Here is a 23,542-nt window from a genome sequence, read left to right on the forward strand (position 1 = left end):
CTCTGATTCAAAGTAAATGTATAAAATCTGTTTTAGAAAACCTCGGTTTAAGTGAAGCATGATGTCTTAAAAAGAGAACACCAAAAGCAGCAGAGTCAAGAAATCAAGAGTTTTTGAAAAAATAATGTTTTTGACAGTATTTTCAGTGGTCGTCCTTTCAAAGAATATTCGATGGGGAGCTCAGAGTAACTTTCAAAAAACAGGTCAGTTTTGCCTCCTGTTTCAGCTCGGACAGAGAACAACTGGGTTGAGTTAGAGCGTGGGAGCAGATACCAAGTTTAGATAAGTAAGGAAAAAAAGAGGAAGGAAACTAAAATGAGTACAAAGGAGTTTTGTTATTGCCCTTGTGAAGCCTGGCAGCACTTTGCCAGCCCTCAGAGTTCACTATGATCCAGGCTGACTCAGAGAGCCAGGGGTGGAGCTAAGGGCAGAGCTGCTTCGAGAGGCTGCCTCGGCAAAGAGTTCTGGGTTGTAAGGTGTGAAGTACTTTTCGGGGAAATGGGAGAAGGGACGAGAGGGAGAATAGGAAAGTTATTTTTTTGGTTCATAGGTGGGTGTGGTTGTGTCCCTGCCCCCCCTTTCCTCCGTGGTGTCCTCCCTCTCTGTGGCCGTGCTTCCTGTGCTCCCTCCTGCCCTTGTGGTGGTGGTGCCGGTGACGGTGGGCTCGTCGGGCTGGTGGAGCAAACAGAGAAGAAGTGAGAGACGTCAAAAAAAAGATAGGGCAGGGGCTTATTAAGAAATGAGTCAGATATAAAACGTAAGATGTAAGAGAGAGATGATAGCATCGTACACAGACAGTAAGTGAGAGGTGAAACCAGGTAAGAGACGAGGGAACAGGGATCAAAAACAGGTCAAAGCCACATGTTCTCTGTAGAAGGTTTAACTGTCTCCACTCTGAGGGAATCTGTTTTATCTCACATTCAGGAGACTGAGCGCCTTCAACAAGAGCACTCTGAGCTACAGCCGCCCTCTCACAGCCTCAGTATGAGCTTGTTCCTGGGCTGATCTGCCAAACGAGGCTGCTCTGTCCCTTTCTGCATCTCACCAACAAAGAAGTGTCGTCTGTAATGAATGATAACGGCTGTAACTCTGGGCCATAAAAACAACGCTGTCTAAAGATGAAGAGTCGTAAGAAAAATCATTTTAATCACTTTGAACAGACGCTACATTATTTCAGTGTTTCATCATTACTGTCACACTGTGAGCTGAGAGAATACAAGGAGCAATTTGTTGAATATTTATATAGCAACTCTTTATACCTCCTCTGAAGAAAGAGATGATGCTGAAAAGTTATGACATCTTTTCTGTCTTTCTGTCAGAGTCTGAGAGAGTCCTTTAAAATAGTATATGGAAATTAAGTTTATTTAAAGGCTCAAAGAAGATAAGAGTACAAAAGAGAGAGGCTAGAAAGTCTGCATTGGGCAAATATGAGAAAATGCTGTCATGTGTTGTATTCTTCATGCGCAGAGGCTTTTGCATGATATCAATTTGGTCGATTTCAGTGTGGTCGAACATTTCAAATTTTGCACAAATCCTGTTGACAATCTGTTGACCATTAAAACAAAACATTTTTTGAAAGGACTTGGGGGATGGCGGGGGTTGCAACACCTCAAGCATAAAGCACTTCAAAGGAGGCTCTACCACTTTTAACTAAACCCAGAGGATTATGATTCAGTCTGAAATCTCAGTAATCTTTCTGCTTTCAATTATTAATAACGAGAGCAGGGATAGCACACTGTCTGCACAGTGACAGCAGGTCCTTAGAAGAGGTTCTTCTTACGGAACTATGCTGGTGTGTGTGCTAAAAATAAGAACATGTAAATGTGAAGATGACCTAACAAATGGAAATACTGCTTTAAGTATTGTTGTCTGCTGTCCTGCTCTGGGAAAATGCTGTCGTGTAAAACTCACATTTTATGCAGATGATTTTTGCCTCGTCCCACTTGCCATTGGCTCGACACTTAGCAGTGGGCACATGGCACTGCAGGAAGCTGTCAGCCCACTGGTAGCGCACCACAGAGTGGATGTCATAGTGGGAACGCTTTCGACCAATCAGGAAGGCATTTTCCACAGTGGGCGGGGCTCTGCAAAGCACTGTAGAGACAAGGACAGACAGCAGGAGACACTGTCACCTCTCACAGCATAAACATCAAAATGTGGATACAGCTCTGCAGGACAGCGTGTCTGTCAGTGAGTGGGCGGCTGTCAAAATAACATAGCTTTTTCGACACATAAAGAGTCGAGGCAGAATCAGAAAAATGTTTACACAAGCTGAGAAGGAGAGAGGACTGACACTCTGGTCAGAGACTGACGGGACGGACGAGCCTCAGGGAGGCACCCAAACATCTTCACAGATTGTTTCACTCTCCTGTCAAAGGGTGTCAGTCTCCCTTAAGGGAATCAATGACTCAACACAAATGGAGGCTAAAAGTTTTCCATTTGCTCTCACCTATGTACACATGAATGATTTCTCACAGTAGAGGCAAAGCAAATGTCACTAAACTCAAATGGAGCTGTGAATAATTGGTCTTTTGTAGAGTAAAGCCTTTACAAGGCTGCTAGAAAAGTTGGGTTTCTCAATCCTTAAACAGTGAATTAAAATGTGATGAAAAAAACTTACAGACACTATAATATCTACACTTGGTCTTGGACTTCACTAAGCTTATCAGTTTATTAGTAACTTCCTCATGCAGGTTATTTGTGTGCTTTAGCTTCGGACTTGAAAACAGCTTTTTGTTTGTGGTGTTTTCTGTCACTATGTGTCAGGTATAAAGTAGGAACTCTTTTGCTGTGTCCCTGAACACACCTCCCTGTGGAGCATGTAACTACCTGTAGCAGCAATGTCTACTAAATGATAAGACAGGGTCCTGTGGGAGGTCTGTGGCTGCTCAGGTGGGGGTATTCTCCCTCATTTCATGCTTCTCTGTGACGGGACAGATTCATGAGGAAAAACGCATTGAAGAATATTTATCATCAAATTGAGTTCTATCAAAAGGAAGAGTGTGTACAGCCAGCACAAACAAGCACTTCCCCTGTGGCTTCCTCACATCCAGGTGAACCTGACAAGACTCTCCCCTCAGTAACTTCTGGACAAACATGTTACTGATTTGTGTTTCGAGCTGTGTCCCTGATAGCTACAACTTCACAAAGTTTCTCCTGGTCTCCGAAATGCATTCCAGCAATGTCAGTTTTAGTCCGCACAATGTGTATCTAACAATGATTACATCACTCACCACTGCACACATTAACTGCTTTAGCCGCTGACAACAGCCGATCATTTCCCAAAGCACTCTGAGAGCGCTCTGAGGGTGTCACGCAGAATTAGATTTCCTGCCTCTGTGAATGATAACCATCAAACTACTGCAATCATTCTATAAGACATGTCCTGTTGTGGGCAAATTCCCTCTTGAGCTCACAGGAAGACTGTGTCAGTCTTTATCCACAATGCTCAAAATGTAAGACTTGATCTGTGCCTACAATATGAGGTGATTTTTAAAGCATCAGAAATCACAACTTACAACCTCATACAAATGTTTAGCTGGCTATATATAGAGTGATAATATTTAGTGGAAATTTGAAACACAGAAGTCAGAAGGTTTCAAAAGGTTCCAAAAATGTTTGTACCACCTCATACAAGCTGTGTATTCTTTATCAAATAATATCTGCCTCTCTTTCCCCAAGTTTGACCATTGTCTCATCAGATGTCTCATCTCATCTCAGTGATATTAAAAGGTTATCATTAGCATCTGCCGGAGCTGCTGCTGAGCAGACAAACAGATCACATGAGCTGTGAGCTTTAGAGAGCAGGCGGAGAATAAACAGCACGGAGCTGACAAACTCCACTGATAAGACGAGACATTACATGGGGTTACTCAGAGTGAAGAAGAGGCTGACGGGGAGGAGAAGGGGAGATGAAAAGATGGCGGTGATTGTAACTGACTGATTACGGTCAGAGGTGGGCTGGATGCTGGGGACTTGTGACAGTGAACATCAAAGGTGGTGCAACACCCTGTTTGTGAGGGAAATAACTTTCCTTTCATACAGGATCAGGGTGGATGTTTGAGGAGACATGCCGGTTGGATGCTCCAGAAGTTTGTTTGTTGTTGTTCACTGGTAACCATCTGCTTCATAAATAATTGGCTTACATTAATACTGTTTGAGGGACGAAAAAGAGAAGATGTATTATTTCAGTTAGAAAATATTTCTTTTTCCCTTTTTGAAAGGGAAATTAAAGTATATCTTTTACAATTGAGCCTACATCTGCCCATTTTCCTTCTAAATAAATAAATAATAAACATGTGGTGCTCTGCAGAAGCTTATGTGATCTCAAATTAGTGTTAATTCTATTTGTGGGAACTTGTAGCAATTAGCACATGAAATATTCATCGAACATTTTTTCAATTTGTAAATATATTGCATAATATATAGCAACGACGAAACAGGAAACTGTTTTAAGTGAAATCAAGAGAAAGTGGAAGCTGTGAGGAAATTCTGCTGCTTGTCTGCATCAGTGAAACGACTTGTTGAGGAGTACTGAGTGAATTTTGGTAAAACCGGCAACAGTGGCTTCTTGTGTCTCCACGTCCCTATTTATTCATATGTCTTCTTGGCATTGGTCTTACTGTAAGTTCGACCTGCATGCAAATGTCGTGTAAAAATAAGCTCTAATAGGCTCTTAAAGGAGAATGTGATGCCACAACTCCAGCACAAAGAAGTGGCAGCTACAACAGAAGACATGCAGCAGAGGTAACAACGTATACAGGAACTGAACCACTTGATAAGTTTGCTCTCCTTGTTTCTCTGAGTTTAAGTTTCCCCTGCCTGCAGACAGTCTTCACCTGACTGAAACAGAACATTTGTCAGAGGAAAAGAAGCCGTGACATGAGAGGTACGTGGAGAACCTTTCAAAGACAAGCTGGAGAATGATGGGAGATGGAAGAAGGAGTGCTGGTGAGCAGTAATGAGTGTAAATGTGGACTGAGTGAAGAGGTTCAGAGCTAATGTGTTCCTCTGCAGAGAGCCAGGTATAATGTAAAGTATGACATACCCAGGATGTTCACAATCCTCTAAAGGTAAATGCTGTCACTCTCTGTGCTTTAACAGGATGAGGCTGCAACACTTGTCAGCTGCTTTACATAAAAAGTTTGAAGAACATTTAGTCTCTCTCCTTCACGTTCTGTCTCATGATTGTCCTCAGAGGATTTCAGACTAAAGATCTTAGACACATAGTGGTCGTTTAAATGCCACAGAGGCATTCATTTGGGCATCCATTGAGTCTGCCAGTGGACAGGACAGGTAGTCAGCATCTAAAAGTTCTTCATAGTGATGGACTTGATCTCTCAGGTGAGATAAGTGAGCGTTAGAACAGACCAGAACATTCCATGGTTGCTATGTTTCCATGGTTGCTATGTTTTGTTACCAGGTGCATCATTTTGAAATCATCTTCATTAAACACAAACAAACCTTCAAACTGACAGAAACACACACACACATTTCAAGCTGCCTTAAGTCAACAATTTGTTGGAAACAGGAAACATCAAACGACGACTTTCTTTATCTGGACCTTCACCTTGACCGACTGCCACTGACCAAAGGACTTTTCACAGCAAATGTAAGATTTGTGCTCTTTCTCAACTCATGTTTTGCCCATGAGACCTTTTGAACCCCACCATCACATTCACTAATATGTTACACACTGTCCCTTTAAGTGTAATAATGATTGAAGTAGGACTGCTGTCTGACTGTTAGTGCCGAGCTTGAATGAAGAAACATCTGTTTGTTTGAATTGGTTTGTTTTATACGACTGTTGGAAATCTTTAACTGTTGAACAAACAAGCTTGTTAAGAAAGAGTTGACACATATAAATAATGTTTTCATAGATTATTTCTGTATTTTTTTCTCCACTTGGTGATTTAGGCCAAAAGTGACCTGGTACAATGTGTTTTTTTTTTTTTTTTATAATTGGTTTATATGTCATTTATTTGTATTTTACACAAAAAAAAAAAATCATTGTGCCTCCAACAATAAACAGAGAGCTGAGAAAAAGTAAGGTGCCAATTTGTCAGACTTTAATTAATCACCAATAGTGTTTTAGGTTTGTTAATCAGGAAGAATTTACCGGTGGAATATTCACTCTGTGAAAGGTATCTGTGCTATGCTAGCTGTAGGCCTCAGAGAGGCTGGCAGACGGCACCACACTGGGCCATCTGATGAGGCTGTTGGCTACACCTGTAGACGCCCTGAGAGAGAGGAGCAACATCTCCTCCATCAGGCTGATTAACAGAGCTAGCAAGAAACTGTCTGCTATAAAAGCCAAGACAATAACCCCTGATAACAGGGGTAAACAGCACTGGTAAACTGACCATTACTGCACGTGTAAAATCAGTACAGTGCTCATTAATGTAACATGTTGCCTGACTCAGGAGCTGAACAGCAGCAGGAACAGCTCTGACATCTTCCCTCTCTGGCCTCAGCTGAGAGATGAACAATAATGTAGTTTGACTGCTTATGTGTGGTTGGGCATCTGTGTGCATGACAGGCATGTTTGTGTGTGTGCATACATGTAATGGGATTTCAATCATGTTGTATCTGATTAACATCATCAGCAGGCACATTGATCTTCTGATCTAATCTGATCTCCTTATTGCAGGGGTGGAGACGTCCATTTTCAAGGCGATTAAACACATTTTTTTAAGGGTGCTCTCGGAGAAGGAAGACAGTGATATATTGAATCCACCTTCTGTCACAGACAGATGGCAAATTTAATCTAAGAGTGGCTCTCTGCTGGTGATCTGGCCTTATTACAACACATGTGGCTGTGGAGCAATGCCAGGGGGTGAAAAGCTAAGAACGAGGAGATGAAGGTTTATGAGGCACCAAACAAACACTGTGTGGATATTAGCATGGTAATGCTGCCTGGCACAGACTAACTGCTCTCTGTGGTTAAATATGTAAGTCCATGATGATCGCCAGAGGAAGACTTAAAAAAAAGGCCTGCAGTAAAGCTTAAGAGCAGCTGTGTTTCTTACTGCTCTGCTGAGCCAAAATAACTCAGGACAGCATGCTTAAAATACCAGACAGGAGGAATTAATTCACACTAAAACAATTAATTTAACGATGGGTCCTAGATGTTTATAATGCAAGCGTGCCCAAAATCTGCCCATGGCGTGTGACAATTTTACTTCTTTCTCACACAAACCAACAAGAAACGAAATCAAATCCAGTGCAGATTATCTCTCGAAATATCCACACTTGGATTCCCTTCACTGGACACAAAAGCAGTTACCTCACCCACTGTGGGGATATTTCACTGTTTTCAAGACAAATCACATCTTAAAGAAATATAATAGCATATTAAACGTTCCGTCACAGACACTTGTGTCAGAGCCTGTAGCAGCATTTCATTGTAACAAATGATGACACACTTTTATTTGGCTGAACAGACTCGGCTCCTGAGGGAGTTTTCAGCTGGGAGGACAATAAAACCTTTAAGGGCCGCTCAGAGCAGTAGACATTTATCACTGAGTTATGGAATACACATGAGCAAAGTGCTGCCATGTAAAGGATGGTGATAATAAAGTAGAGGACTAGAAATCAATCAGCAGCTTGTAAAAGCAGTGTGTATTAGGACAGCAGAGTTTAAGTGGGTAGGAATTCCTGCTGTTTAATCTGTTTTTAAAAAAACACGTTAAACTATCACTGCCAAGTTTCTTTCTCAACATCTGCTCACCTCTGATGAAGCTCTGCTCGGCCAGGCTGTGGATGCTGGCAAGGTGGCCGCTGTACTCCCTGCAGTCCTTCTCGGCGTCCTCCCAGGTGTGTCTCCGGCTGAAGTACCGGTAGCAGTGGCCGTGGAACTTCCTCCATGTGTGCTCGCAGCCCTCAGTGTCTGCAGGTGAACAGGGGGGTCGGGGAGGTAAGGGGGAGGTAAGTGGAAAAGACGGTGATTAGTCAGAGGAAAATCCATGTGGGGAAAGAAATGTGGCTTTCTTTAATTGTTAAACATCCACAGTGACATATGCAGTGGAATAATAACATTGCACAGGAAAGTAGGAGGAGGATTCAGGCCTTAATTTTTGGATCCACACACAGCAAAGTCCTCCTGTTCTGCAGCACATGAGATATCAGCATGTTGCTTTCCTCCTCTGTTCCTCTGCTTCTTTTTTGTGCCCTTTCCAGTACTCCTCTCTGACTCCATCCCCTCATCTCTCTCTGTGTCTTCTCTTTGAGTTTAAATTCACAGCAGAGGCAAAGTGGTGGCGAGACAGCCTAGTCCAGTGAAAGGGCGTTTTAATCAAAAGCAACAATCCTAAGAAATAGCTTCCAGTGCACAGCGCTGGCTTGGTAATGAAGCCCTGTCACAGTCCTGTCAGCAGTCTGCTCTCCCTCCCTACATCCCTCGCTCCTTCTCTCCCCTCATCTCTCTCATCTCTCACCCCTCATCTGACTGGGGGTTAGCTGTGTGACTGTGAGCTGTACACTTCTAATGTGATGTGTGTGTGACTTTCTGTTCCATTCTGTATTGTCTGTGTGCTTAGATGTGGGTTTGCAAAACTATGCATCTGGTAATGTTGACATGTATGTATAGTTGATGTGGTTGAGGATCAATCTGGCAGCTCCAGTTTCCCCTCATTCTCACCCCCTTTCCCCCTCCCTGTAGTGTCGGGATCAGGGAAAAGGCCTCAGCTTTTTCTCCAACAAATCTGAAGCGACACCAGTAAATTGGGTGGTGCAAATTGGGCCGTATGGGGCCCTGCTCAGTATGCAGAGATGCATTTTTGGCTGTGGAAAGAAGAGGAGGAGAGGAGTCTGTTATGAAAGCTCTTCTTTACTGTAATATGAAACAAGGGCGTTGAAACCTTAAGATAAGATAATCCTTTATTGATCTCCAGAGGGGAAATTTGGGAGCATTGAGAGTGCATACTGCATTGAGAGTGTAAGTGCTTTCCATACTTTTCAGCGCTCCTTCGTTCACTTTGTTGTTGAGGTTTTACGCTGTGAAGTTCAATGACACCATTTCACAAAATACAATGAATGCACTGGGTCATAGCGGGTGCCTCCTCAAGAGAAATAACTTTGCAAGAAACACAAAGTGTTACCAACATGAACTATGTATAATAGTATGTTACACATACGTATGTGCTCATTTTTACTTGTGAAGTGATCAAACATTTGTGGAAAGGTTCATCTTGGTTCATGATTGGATGCCTGGCAGTCAGTCAAACTCCTCGCTATGGCAAAATGCAACATCAAAGCCCCCAAAGAGAAGCCTCATCAGTCGTACTTGTTACTCAATACGGTCTCAGAGCAGACCATCATCATGGCTGCGTCTGTGTCAAGATAATACAGATACAATTCATCGTCATACTTTTTGAACAGGTTATATAAATTGGCCAATAATATCATTATTAGATGGGCTGCTAACACCTTGTCTTTTCTCTTTATAAAGACCGGATACTACAGGAAAGAGTGCTGTATCTTGGGTGGAAAAAAAGTGACTTGACTTGATATAGCCTGTGACTTGACTTGCGAGACTTGCTTGAGACTTGGACCAAATGACTTGAGACTTACTTTGGACTTGAGCGAAGATACATTGGTCACAACACTGTAGATTAAGACAAAGGAAGTCACAGAAACAAAGAGATATTGAGAGAATAAAAAAAGCAGAGATCAAAAATAAGCAGACATGTTTTCTCCCCCTCAGATCTTTAACTTTGAAGTCTCTGCTGATTTATTTTCCCACTCGCTGACAGAGAGCCTCAAAGTCTGACATCACATCAACCTCTTCAAATATTTAGACATAATTCAAGTCGTCTTCGTTCTCCTGTTTTCCCTCTGTCAGACATAGAGAGAGAGAGAGACAGGAGCTATGTTTTAGCAATAAATATTCCCACAGACTTTAGTGAGCAGCAGTTAGGAAATAAAGGCCAAACACTTCCAGCTGATTGATTGGGTCGTTTATCCACATCACCAAGTGATATTTAGACCCCCTGATTGATGAAACATTGTGTGTGTGTGTGTGCTGCCATTTTCCCTCCTTCCTGTCCAGAGAGAGAGGAAGTACGTTAGAGAGAGAGAGAGAGAGAGAGATGAGGCAGAATCTGCTGCTATAAAAGGTGAGAATGTGAGAGCGGCTGTGAGAATTATTAATGGTTATTATGAGTGCAGTGTTGATTAATGGAACATCCTAATAGCGTAATTCTCACAGTTAAGAGTAATGGATGTTACAGTAAAAAGCTACAGAGTGACATGAATGACTGATGTCAGTGAGAAGGCTCATTCTGATTATCAGCACACATGTGTGTCTCTGCAGGTTGATGCTGATGGAGGAGGTCAGAGTGAGGGCAGCACAGGCTTTACAGTAAACAGGCAAAAAGCTGCTCCAGTGTTAGTTAACACCTTGGACTCATTGTCCTACTCCTTCAACCATTTGCGAACCATTTTTGCAGTGTGGCAGGGCGCATTATCCTTCTGAAAGAGGCCACTGCCATTAGGGACATACCCTTTTCATGATGAGGTGTACTCAACAATGTTTAGGGAGGTGGTATGAGTCAAACATCCACATGAATGGCAGGACCCAAGGTTTCCCAGCAGAACACTGCCCAAAGTATCACACTGGCTCTGGCGGCTTGCCAACTTCCCATAGTGCATCCTGTTGCCATGCCTTCCTCAGGTAGGCGACGCACACGCACCGAGCCATCCCCATGATGTAAGGGAAAACCTGATTAATTCATGTGCACATTGTCAGGGGTCAGCATGGGCACCCTGACCGGTCTGCTGCTATGCGGCCCCATAAACAAGAAACTGTGGTGCACTGTGTTTTCTGACATCTCTCTATCAGAACCAGGATTTTATCATATTTTATTTCCATTTTATTTATCACATTTTTAGACTCCAACAGAGCTGGCAGCAACATCTGAAAATTATTTTTAAATCTGTATTCAACCAGATTTCGCTCAGCTCCCTCAGGAGCCACAGAAGGCTTTTATAGTTTTTCACCTTTACTAGGACCTACATTGTGTCAAGAGGAAGTGTGATAATAAAGAATATATAATGGTAAGTATATGTTTTTTTATTTTAGTTTAGGTCTGTAACTAGGTGCCAACTGTCTGCCTCATTAGAGTCAGTGTGTCGGCTTCACTACATCTGCTGCCTGCTTCCAATCCAAAGCTCTGCTGGTGCTGTTGGCGTCAAGCTTCTTTAAGTCTCCGTATCTGTCTGCCCCAGATTCACCCGCCGTCCTCTTTGGGGCGAAGTTGTGCTCTACTTTGCTCCAGGTTTCTGTAACGCTGTCTAGTTTTTGTTTTCCTGTCAAACACAACTCGCTGCTGTGTGTCTGCGCATGCAGCTGTACTGTGTTTATTTCAGCAGTAGCTCATGCCAGTACAATCATCACAGTCATCCTGCCTGGAACGATGCGACTTCTACTAGATTCTCTTTGGTTTCCACAGATATATTTTGGTATATAATGGTCTGACTGCACCTTCTGAAGGCTGCAAACATCCACAGAAAACTCCCACACTAAACTCATTAGCATGCTCTTTTATGTGTTTTCCACTGCATGCTGCAGCCAGTATACCAGTAAAGAGCCATAATTGCCTCTAACAACTGTGCAGCCTGCTGGGTGACGAGAATTGTTTTGATATATGGAAGCAGGGCAAACATTAGCAGATACCTTGGGATCAATTAGCTACACAATCCTTTAACTTCAGCTTTTTGTTTCCAGTTCATACATTATTTATTCTGCTGGGAAACAGACAGAGAGCGAGAGCTAGAGGGAGAATCTATTTCCTATGGATTGGATTATTGTTGTTATCAGGCTGGATGTTTTGCGAGTTATTGCACCTTGCTGTAATTTCACTGCTTGGAGTCACAGTGAGAGATTACCATCTGAGCTGCTGCTGAGTAAACAGGGAGGAAGATATTCGATTAATATTTGGAGGATAGGTTGTCTGAGTTTTGTTAGTTTGAGTATGGAGCAAATAATATGAATGTGTCACTGAAGTAGACACATTTTTGTGCCTTTGTACTTTGTGAGGACCAATATAAGATTTAGACCTTGAATAGCCACTTATTCTTGGGAAAGTAATGAAGTTTGGTGTGAGTCTTCACAGGCATAACACTTGGTTTAAGGGTTAAGGCTGTGATATTGATTCAAGTTTAGATACGGTTAAGGGCTGAAGAATGCATGATGTCACTGAGGGCCCTCACAATAAAAGATTTGAGGTATGTTTAAGAATTACACAAACATTCACACACACACACACCAACAGTCCTCTGCTGCAGCACCAGATGCAGCCTGTGCAGTCACACAGAGATACACATACAAACACTCAGAGAAACCTCCCACAGAGCACCACAGATGAGGGGCACATAAAGATGCAGGAAGTGACAGCAGAGAGGGAGAGAGAGAGAGAAAGTTTCAGGGAGTAGTCTCAGAGTCCGTGTTCTGGCAGTGAGTCTGTTGAAGTGCTGATGTATCGACTGCTTGTATGCTTTGCCAGCCCTGCTTGTGGAGTATAATAAAGTGCTTGTTTCTACACCCCATCAATGTAGTCTGAATGGTTTAACACTTTCTCCGTCACTTTTCCCTTCAGTCAGGCTGAGAAAGATTTGGTTTGTGCCTCCACTGATCAGGCAGCGAGCCGAGACAACCGCAGGACGGCTCCACAATCAGTCTCAGAGTTGAGACCAGAGAGACACAACTGACTGATGTCTCTATTACTATAAACACAGCTGTCTTTTCTGTTCAACTAATATACATTCATTACTGATACACAACTGATGACAATGATACAATAAATGCTGAGTAATGCAGATAAAATGTTCAGCTGGAGTTCTCCAGCGTCTGAGGCTGTTACGGAGCCGGAGTTGACAGATGACTACTGGGAAGCAGTTGTTTCTCACATATCCAGTTCACACTCTGTTAACTGTTTAAAGCCACTACAATGGCTTTGTTTGAGGTATTTACTTAACAAACGTGACTTGTTGGCTTGCTTTCCGACTTGCTTGGCAAAAGTTTGATTTATTAGGTATGGCCAACGGCATTTTTTGCGGCTCACCAAACAAAACCCTAATCGCTAGAGGATGCTATCATCCTGGTTGTAAGTCCACTTGTATCCGTAATAGAGGAGCAGGTCAAGATGTTAAACGACATGGGCATACCTGTTGCATATGCAGCGAAGAACCAGAAGACAGATGAAGAAATTACCGAAGGACTTCGGTCCTCCTGAAACGTTCATGACAAACTATAAGTGGAGCAACATTCTTCAAAAAGTTTTTTTTTCTGCAAACGTCTAGTGGGGATGGCTGTGGATTAAGTTCATACTGTCATGCAGTGGTATATCTCATTGTCATTACATAGCTTGTAAGATGCACACTATCTCATTGTTTAAAGCTGTAGTAGGGAACATTATTAAAACTAACTTTTTGTCTTATTTGGTCATACTGACCCTTTAAACATGCAGTAGTACATGAGAGAGATAATCTGTAAAAAAAACAAAAAAACAATCTGGCTCCTCCTACTGCTCCTGATGGCATTTGTAAGAATCCATACCCTCCCGTAACACAACAACCAATCAGAGCCGAGCAGTCTCAGGCTGCTGTCAATCAGATGCTGCACAGCACCATTCCTCCGCGCATGCTCACACTGTCAAGCACAATTTCTTCAGTGTGCGCAGCGTCAGTCTGTTTGTGTCCACAAAGGCTTAAAAACAACCACCAGGAATGAAAAAACTGCCTTTATTGCTAAACTACGGCTTACACTACAAAGACTGTTAAACCGAAGAAGACAAATGAGGAAAAGCAAGCTAAAAAGAAAGAGTTGAGTGATTGCTGCCACTGATAGCACCATAAATTGTGCATCATTTGCGATCACCATCTGCCCTGTCTCAAGATCCACTGCATAAAGCAAAATGTGGAGATGAGCTGTCTGCACCTCCGTACTCTCATCCTGACTGTGCTCAATTCTGTCCTCATCTCGATTATGGGCTGGACGGGAAGGGGATGCTTGTTCCAGTTTACTGTGATGTCCAGACTCGATAGATGTGATAAAGTAATGCTGCTTAGAACAAAGTTTCCTCTCTGCGAGCCAGTGGGAGCAGCGGGAACGTCTTGACGCATTTGGAAAAAGTGTGAGTGTATGTGCTGGGGCTGAGCCTCAGACTCAGATTTAACCTCTAAGAATAATAGTGATGTGGCAGTTATATTTACAGACTACATTTACATTCATTAAAATTTTAAGGTAAACAAAAAAAAAAGGTATAAAGTGAGTTGGGATGGAGGTGTTACGGGAGTTATTTTGTATATTACCTTTGATCTAAGATGACTAAGATGAAGTGTTTAACACACCTTTACTACTTCTACTTCTAACAAAGGTTGTTATATTAACATTCGACATTGGTATTATTGTTTTGGAGGGATGAAGGACAAGACACTGGCGGCCATCACAGCAACAGCATCTCAGGCCACAAGACAGACTGTGATTGAGCTTCTGGGTATGCAGGACTGAGTTGAAGTGGTAAAAAGCCCAGATTGTCCCAACATCCGCCTCGCTGTTAAGAAGGTGTCCTATAACCCCTCAGAGACAGTTTCATTAAGGAACTGTAGTCCAAAGGCCCTTATACAGAGAATAATGTTTTTAAAGCATTAGGAGACAAGTCGGTGTTTCCTGTTGGGGCTGCTGACATGTCCAAAAACCGTCTTGTGGACATGTACCACTCTGAAACAGACAGTAAACACCACATCAGAAACTCCCTCAGTGATCCCTCCTCTATTCTACGTGTTGTCATAGCTACCTCTGCTCTTGGGATGGGTGTGGACTTCATACACCAAATAGTTAACTACAGCCCTCCTAAAAGATCTTGAGGCACAATATGCAGGCCTATGGCAAAACAGGTCGGGATGGTTCTCAATCACGTTCTCTTATTCTTTCCCATGGTCGACAGGCACTGGGGATCTTCTTATCGTCCTTTGCCTTCTCCTCATACTCCTGTCCTCATCTCTCATCTCATCTCTTTTTCTTCATGCAGTTACGTCCACTTTCACATCACCTCGCTTCCTCGCCTCCTTTGTGTCATACCTCTCTTCCTTGGTATCCTGTGATCCATTCTTGATAACACCTGATATTATTCTGAATCATATCTTCCTCCTCCATGAATCTACCTCTCCCCATCCTCTTCCTTTTCATTCTCCACTTCCACCAAACACGCACCCCTTTGTTTTCATGCACAGCGTTACCTTTCTCACAGGTAGCTCCTCCGTAGCTGGGCAGACAAAGACAGACAAAGGAGTTGATCTCATAGATGCAGGTTCCTCCATTCTGGCACGGATTAGACTGGCAGTCGTTAATGTCTGGAGGGGGAGAAAGGGGGCAAATCTGATTAGACACTCAAAGACTTTTACACTGAACAGCACTTTCCAAATGGCTACTTTCTAAACTAGCTGCCACAGCTTGTTACTGAACAAACCCCTGAGAAACCAAACTTTAGATTAGAGGCGTTTGATTGAACTTCATCAGTGAGCAGCTTGAGATGCACTGAAGCTCATGATGCTAATTGCAATGTGTTGGCAGGATGTGCTGCTGTCAAACCTGAGCTGCGAAACCAGGTAGAGCACAGAGTGAAGGTAGAAATAGAGAGGCATAGAGATCAGAAGGAGGAAGAGTTGGATAAGCACGCATCTTCAACAACAACAACACACGCTGATGCTCCTGTCGTCTCGCTGGTAGCTACAAAAAAAATCATTTTAATATTCGCTAAGGACCAATATGATTAAAACTTTTCAGACAATATCTCTTAGATATAAAATCAAGTCTTAATGTTTGTACACACCGTACACACTCGCATGCATTATGGACATGCATACACTCACATATTTGAGACAGTAGAGGGGTTAGAGTTGTCATTCTGGTGAAAAATGGTAAGTGTATTTCGCTGGCTGATCTGGGCCTGAGGGCAAAATCATTAAAAATTGCAGCAGGTATCCATCAGCTGAGTGAGTCCCCGGGGGCTTTGGCAAGAGGGCATGGGAGGGGGGGAGGAGTGAATGTGGGATGGGGGGCTGAGGAAGGTCTGAAGAGTGAAGAAAGATGCGAGGATGGGAAGGTGCTCAAAAGCAGAGAATAGCAGTCTGTAAGAGAGTTAATAAAAGAAAGGTGGGAGAGATAGACTTATGGGATACGATGCTGTGAGTACGGGCAGGTTTCAGGGTGGGATTACAGGGACTATGCAGGCAGACAGTGTCTGGAAAATACAGCGTGCCAGCTTTATAGCCAGTGGCTGCTATTAAAGGCCACATTAGAGGCAGGAAGTAGAGATCCAGATGACATTGTTGCTAAGCGCACAGTATATCTGCAAATCCGTGTTTATGAATCAGTCTGGCAGTCTGACTCATGATATAGTTTGAGTCTGGTTCACATAAGACTTGGGGTCTCATCCAAAGTTTGAGGGGCAACAACATAATTCATTTTTGGCTTGAAAAGGCAACAGACTGATTTATACATGGAGCTCTGTTTACTTTTTACAATTACAGATACCTGGATGAACCTTTGAAGAACTTTATGGAAAGGTAAATGATGTATGACGACACTGACAATACCCCTCTCTCTACACTGTGAATTGACAGGAGGAGTTTGCCAGAACAACTGGGTCTAACATGAGCATCTGGCCTCATTAAACACTGCAGCAGTGAGGTAAGCATGGAGGAATATCAGGAGCACTGGGGTCAATAAAGTAGAGCTCTGAACATCAGCTATTAGAGGGGCCGCTGTGGGCAGGTACACATTATCTGTCACAGGAACAAAGTGGTACTCTAGACATTTGTACTGACCCTCATCTTGTCTAGTGTACAGATGTGTAATGGTACCAGACAACGCAGGGAAGTACAGAAATATCTTACAAATCCAGTGAGGACAAAGGCAAGAATCCAAATATCCAACACAAGGCAATGTCAGAAACTGTAGCTAACAAAACTATGACGTATCTGGGAAATGATGAACTCACAAGAATCAACAAAGACAAATGAGTAGGGGACACAAAGGAGGATATGAACAGGGTTTACTGATGACGTGATCAGGGGCAGGTGTTTAACGAGCACAGGTGCTGATAATCAACGGACCAGGAGACACATGAGAACAGGGACTGAAATGAAAGGAAATGTTTGACTTTCAAAATAAAACAGGGGATAAAAGTGAAAAAAAGTTACTGATTGTTCAGTTCTGGAGCTTTCATCAGCAGATTGTGTTTGTTCAGTTAGAAACTGTAGTTGTTTTGGTTATGCAGTTGACAGCTCTGAAGAAAGCTAGCTACTATTTAAAAGGTCAAGAATTAAAGATCTCCAAATGATCATTTCTGTTTGATCTTTTTATCAAAATTGTTTCATCTCATTCAAATCGCTCACCTGAAGTAACTCTAAGCCTGACCTTTTGAGTGAGGGCAAACATAGACGCTACTGAATCTAAATCACTGATTCATAAAATACAACTATTAACACTGTGTACCATATGTCTGTGACATCGCTTTGTGTCTATCAGTGTCGACCTTCCTCACCTCGACTACAACAGAGCGATGAGGACCAGAGCGCAGCGAGCCTTCCCACTCAAACTCCACTCAGTATCCACTCAGCCCGACTGGCTTAATGAGAGAGCCTCACACTTCAGCAGGTGGCATTGTGTGTGTGTGTGTGTGTATCCATCTCTCTCTGGCTCACTCCCCAGTACAACAGAATCAGGCCGAGGCACTAGCACGGTCTCCGGGGAGAGGAGGAGAGCAGAGCTCCACTTATCTGCTGGCACTGAAATGGATGGAGGAATAAACAAGTGGAGCACGGAGATAACTGCTGGGAGAAGCAAACTGCACTATAAGCTCGACTTTGAGCCGAAAAGTTTATGTAGATAATATAATGACAGAGAGGATGTTAAAATTGATTGAAGGATAAATCTGTCAGCTGCTCTTGTTGCCTCTGTGTGTGTATTCGAGGATATCTGGCCAGTGGAAGACAGAGAATGGTGAAATAGAGATGGAGGAATAGTGAGAAATAGTGAGCCATAAAAACTGGGGTTGGTGTCAGCTGACAGAAAATGCGGAGGCTTACTGCAGACGTGCGTCAAAACCAGGGTCTGAATAATTGAAAAGGAACAAGAAAGAGACCGAGAGCCCTGGGTCAGCCTTTCCCTTTTTCCCTTTTGGGATTATTTGTCACTTCAATATATCAGATTAAATTTCTATTACCTGTGTACCTGACACCCAGCCCAAGATCAACTCCACATCCTGCCCATCGTCCCCCAAAGACAGACTCCTTCTGTTCCCTCTATGACTTTGCCTCCTCTGGAGGGTCTTTTACTTCTTTACAACAGTGAGATTTATACTTTCAATTCTCGCCTCAGCCACGGTGTTTGTGAATGTTGAGGCTGAATAAAAAGTAAACAGCTCTTTCACCGTTTTATAATTGGACCTCAAACTGCACTCAGTAATTTCATGGCTGTGAATTCTTGTGAGTTTAATCCGGAAGGTGAAGGAGTCCAGCACAGAGAGAGAGAGAGAGAGAGAGAGAGAGTAATAAAGGCTGGAAGAGAAGAATTGATGTTTCAGCTGAGGGCTGGCATCTGTTAAAACATTGTGTGTTATTTCAGTGGTTGAATAACTTGGCAATATAAAGGACAGGAGATTGAATGTCCCATCATATAACTTTATGCTGCCATCCACACGATAATAACATTACAAAGTAGACGTCATAATAACGTTAAAACAATGAAGAAGCAGAGAACAGCCTGTGCTCAAATATTGAGGCAGGATCAGAACTACAATTTTAAATATTTTAACTATTTTAAGGATTTTGAGGTCAGAGGTCATTATATGAATTCCCTATGAAGCCTTAAGTCCAGCCTTAGTTCACTGATAAAAGCCACAGTATTAAATATCTGCTGTTTTCTCTCCTCCTCTGCTTGTTAAACTGAACTGACCGTCTCACTTCTTTTTTTTGATTGTGTAGCTGTGAGTTGTTAATATCCTGTTCTCTCCTCCAAATACTCATGAATTTTCATCCACAACATCAAATAAAAGACAAAGCAAGGAGCATTTCAAATATTTTTACTTGGCATTTGTTGGCTTTGACACACAAATTTCCAAGAGAGGGCAAGCTCAATTATGGTAGCATTAGCTTGCTGTGGCACATCCGGTAGCTACCACAACCTGCCGCGGCATTTTTGGTGGCTACCAGGACCTGCCAGGGGAACGCCCCCTCGTGGTGCTGTGAATACTGTTCATCACAGCAGTTAGGCTCAAAGCCTCTCACACACTGTCATTTTGTCTGACAACATGAGGCGGCTCGGTAACCACCATAGACCGTATAAATGAGGTAACTAGTGAAATACATTAATAGCTCATACTAAATGTTCAACAACATATCCAAAAATGACAAATATTTACTCTGTACTTCAGCAAATCAAATTACTCAAACAATATTTATATTTATATCAGTTTAAAAACAAACTTATAAATAAATGGTGCTTACAGAACTAATAATAGAACTAATAATAGTCTGGTACCCACGTTACTTCTGTGGCAGCTCTGGCAGGTCCCAGCAAGTCACGGTAGCAACTGGCAGTTCCCCTGGCAGGTCCCGGCAGCCACCATAAATGCCGCGGCAGGACGTGACAGGTTGTGGTGGCTACCGGCAGTTCTCCTGGCAGGTTGTGGCAGCTACCGGATGTACCACGGCAAGCTACTGCTACCATAATTGAGCTTGCCCCTACTGCAATTTCCTCCATGAGGTTCATTCTGAATGTGATTATAAGTGATTGATGTTTTTTATTTGGAAGTGTTTGTAATGTAGCTGGAGTGCAGTGGTGAGAGGAAAGATGACAGCTGACTATTTTGAATGTCTAAACAACTATAAACTTATTGAGAGGATCAAGATTGCAGCTTTTTTCTGTCAACATAATAATGTTTAAAAAAAACTGAGAGCAATGGAATTTAATTCTAATCTTAATCTTTAATTCTACATCTGACTTTTAAATTGTGTTTTTCAGAGCTGTTTACAATTTGAGTTAAACTCCTGAAGGAGTGAGAGTCCTGTTTCTGCAAACGTCTCAGACATAATTGCTGCAGGAAATTGAGAATAACCTTGTCAAACAGAGTTTCATTTAGTGAGAAGATGAAGAGGACAGCAAGAAAAAAGTCAAAGAGACAAAAAAAGAGAAGGAAAAGCAATAATGAGGAAATAACTAAACGTTTAACCAAGAATGAAGAGAGTCAGTTGATGACAAGAATTGAAGACATTGTGCACAGTGAATTGTGTTTCAGTGAATACATGTATCAGTCATTATCCAAAAACACAGGTACACAACACAAGTAGATGATTGCAGGTGAGCGAAAGAAATCTCATGATACATCAGTATCGTTGTCTTCAGTTTGTGGTTTGTCCTAACAGAGCAGGAACGAGCCACTTTTCTAGACAGACTAAATACTAGAGGAACGGATCAAACATAAGTCTGATCTATTACACAGAGAATCTTTGAACCAGTAAATGCCACCCAGGGACTTCTCATCTCACAGGGTGCTATGGATTGCATGAAGTGACAATATTAATGTGACACAGATTTTTTTGTCAGCTACATGGAAGAAAATGCAAATTCATGCCGGCGTTCTCCCAATCAGTCTCCCTGTGACACACAGCAGAAAGTACACACTCTAACAAACACAGTGTGTGCAGGTCTGCAGCCTCATCAACCAGCAGCAGAGACACATCTGCTCTCTTTCTACATTCTCCTCATTACCTCTGAACCACAGCCGTCATTATGTAAAATAAATAGGCGTGACTTCCTGTAAAACGGGGTCTTTGAAATGGAAATGTTTGACACACAAAGGTTAATCTTTAAATAGGCGTCATTCACTAATAAATGCGTAGAAATGTTCTTACTCTGTGCACAAAGTAAGTGCATACGCAAAATCTTAAGACTGGCCAGGGAGAAACGTGAGATCACCTATATGGGGACCCGAGTCTACATATATCCTGACTTCAGTGCCGGTTTGGTGAAGAAACGTCGACAGTTTGACGATGTCAAAAGGGATCTCCGTGTCGCGGATATTAAGTATTCCCTGTTGTATCCGGCAAAGCTGAGAGTGATAGTGGAGGGAAAGGCAAAAGTCTTCACATCTTCTGAGGAAGCGAAGTCCTTCTGTAGACATCTTTCCTCCCCGTCCACATCCTCTTCTTCCCCTGGATAAAGTCGTGAGTGGCCCAGCCGGTAAAGTTGTCAGCTCCCCGGTTCTGTCCAGCTGAATCATGATTATTGGACTGGCTCTTTACTTTATGTTAGTAATCAACTTTAGTTAACTTTTTACTTTGTCTAAATGAGCGTACGGTGGAATGAAGGAGGTTGCGAGCCATGATTATTATTTGCCGTAAAATGTGACGTTGATGACGTCAGTCCCTGTCAAAACTGTCGCAACGACTGCAGAAATGACTGTCGCTCGGTCAATAGACGTTTCATTTTCAGTAACTGAACATAAGCAGAGACACTTGCTCGATGTAAATAAAACGAAGATATAAAGAACTGCATAAATTCCGTTAACGTACCTCTGCATAAAAAATTGCATGATCTTTGGTTTATCAAGTCAGCTAGATATGAGATTAGGTGTATGCCTATACTTGTAGGGCTGTATGTATGCGTGTGTACATACATGTAGGTATGCGTATGTGGGTAAATTGTAGGTAGGGATGTAAGCATGTATATGAGCATGTTTAGGTATGTAAGCAGCTTAAGAGATAGCCTACTTAGTAATATAACTTGGTTCTATTGGCCCTTCTGTTTGTTTGATTTAGTATTTGTTTTTCTACCATAAGTAGGGCCCTCCTTTCTTTCTATTAGTAGGACTTAAGTATGCAGCAGTCTGAACCTGTGGCTGTGAGCTTGACTCCAGTTAACATGCCACTGACCTCTATGTGGCTGTGTGTGTGTTTGCATATGTATTTATGTTTTATGTGCTTTGTTGTATGTTTTATGTGCTGCTCTCACCCACTAACCAAGATCCCTGATTGCTCCACTTATTACCAACTCCTTGAAATGGTTTCTCATGGCTTGTGTTGATGAGGTACACTCACCATCATCTGGAGATGATGTTGACAAGGAAACTACTATTAATGATGACAGTGTCAGTTTAGAACTGGAAACTTTCGTTTATACAGATTATAAATCCCATAGCATGATGAATGAAATTGATCCAGATAATAATTTTTTTACAAACACTAAATATGACTGTAATTATTATACAGAAACAAAATTTAATAGTTCGATTAATACTGAAAATAAAATATCATTGATTCATCAATTAAAGACTATCTTGATCAATTTAATTCACCATTCAATATAATAGCAATGTCTGAGACGTGGTTGAACCCTGATAAAGGCACGGATTTTAATATGCGTGGGTATGAAATGTATTACATGAACAGACAAAACAAAAAAGGAGGTGGTGTTGCAGTATATATTGACAAAAATTTTGACTGTCAGGTATTGGAAAAAATGTCAATGGCTGTGGAAGATATATTTGAATGTGTAACAGTCGAAATTTACATAGAAAAAAGGAAAAATATTATTATAAGTTGTATTTATAGGGCACCGGGATCAAACAGAATTATTTAATGATTGGATGGAGAAATTGTTTTCTACAAACATCCATAAGGACCTGTACATATGTGGGGATTATAATATAGACCTTCTTAATGCTAAAAATCACAAAGCAACTGAAGAATTTATTGATACAATGTTCAGCATGAGTCTGTACCCTAAAATAACCAAACCAAGCAGGATAACCTCTCATAGTGCTACATTGATAGATAATATATTCACCAATATTTTGAATAACAATACAGTCAGTGGGCTACTGCTTCATGATTCTAGTGATCATTTACCTGTTTTTGTCGTGTATGATGTCACTTACAGAAAGGTATTGGATACAAATAACATCAAATATATAAGAGTAAGAACGGAAGAATCAATGAATGCTCTCAAAGTTGACCTATCTGCTCAAAATTGGGATTCAATATATCAAGAAAATGACAGTGACACAGCATATGATTCTTTTCTGGAAATATTTAAGAGATTGTATGATAAAATTGTCCAATCAAAAGACATAATAAGAAACAAAAATATGCAAAAAATCCATGGTTAACAAAAGGGATAATAAATGCTTGCAAAAAGAAAAATCTATTATATAGACAATTCATTAAACATAGAACTAAGGAGACTGAATCAAAATATAAAAAGTACAAAAACAAACTAATAAACATCATGAGGAATTGTAAAAAGGAATATTATACTACATTACTTGAAAGTAACAAAAGCAACATCAAGGGAATTTGGAAAGTGATTAACAATATTAGCAATAATGGGTTAAATGGTGTAAGCTTCCCAGAGTACTTTATTGATAACAATAAGACTATTAGTAACATGGAGGATGTGGTGGATGGATTCAATAGATTCTTTGTTGACGTTGGACCCAAACTGGCAAAAAACATTACAGAGAGGGAATCTTCGGAAAAT

The 23,542-nt window shown here is 41.8% G+C and overlaps 1 pseudogene; it reads right to left on the bottom strand.

Moving 5' to 3' along the window:
* Positions 1–544: 544 nt before the first annotated feature.
* LOC138607958 (neurocan core protein-like) overlaps positions 545–23,542 on the bottom strand; it is a 121,606-nt pseudogene continuing 98,608 nt past the window's right edge.

Source organism: Semicossyphus pulcher, unplaced genomic scaffold, assembly GCF_022749685.1.
Source record: "Semicossyphus pulcher isolate SPU_LCO1_2020_fin unplaced genomic scaffold, fSemPul1.0.p SCAF_4, whole genome shotgun sequence".
Lineage (NCBI taxonomy): Eukaryota > Metazoa > Chordata > Actinopteri > Labriformes > Labridae > Semicossyphus > Semicossyphus pulcher.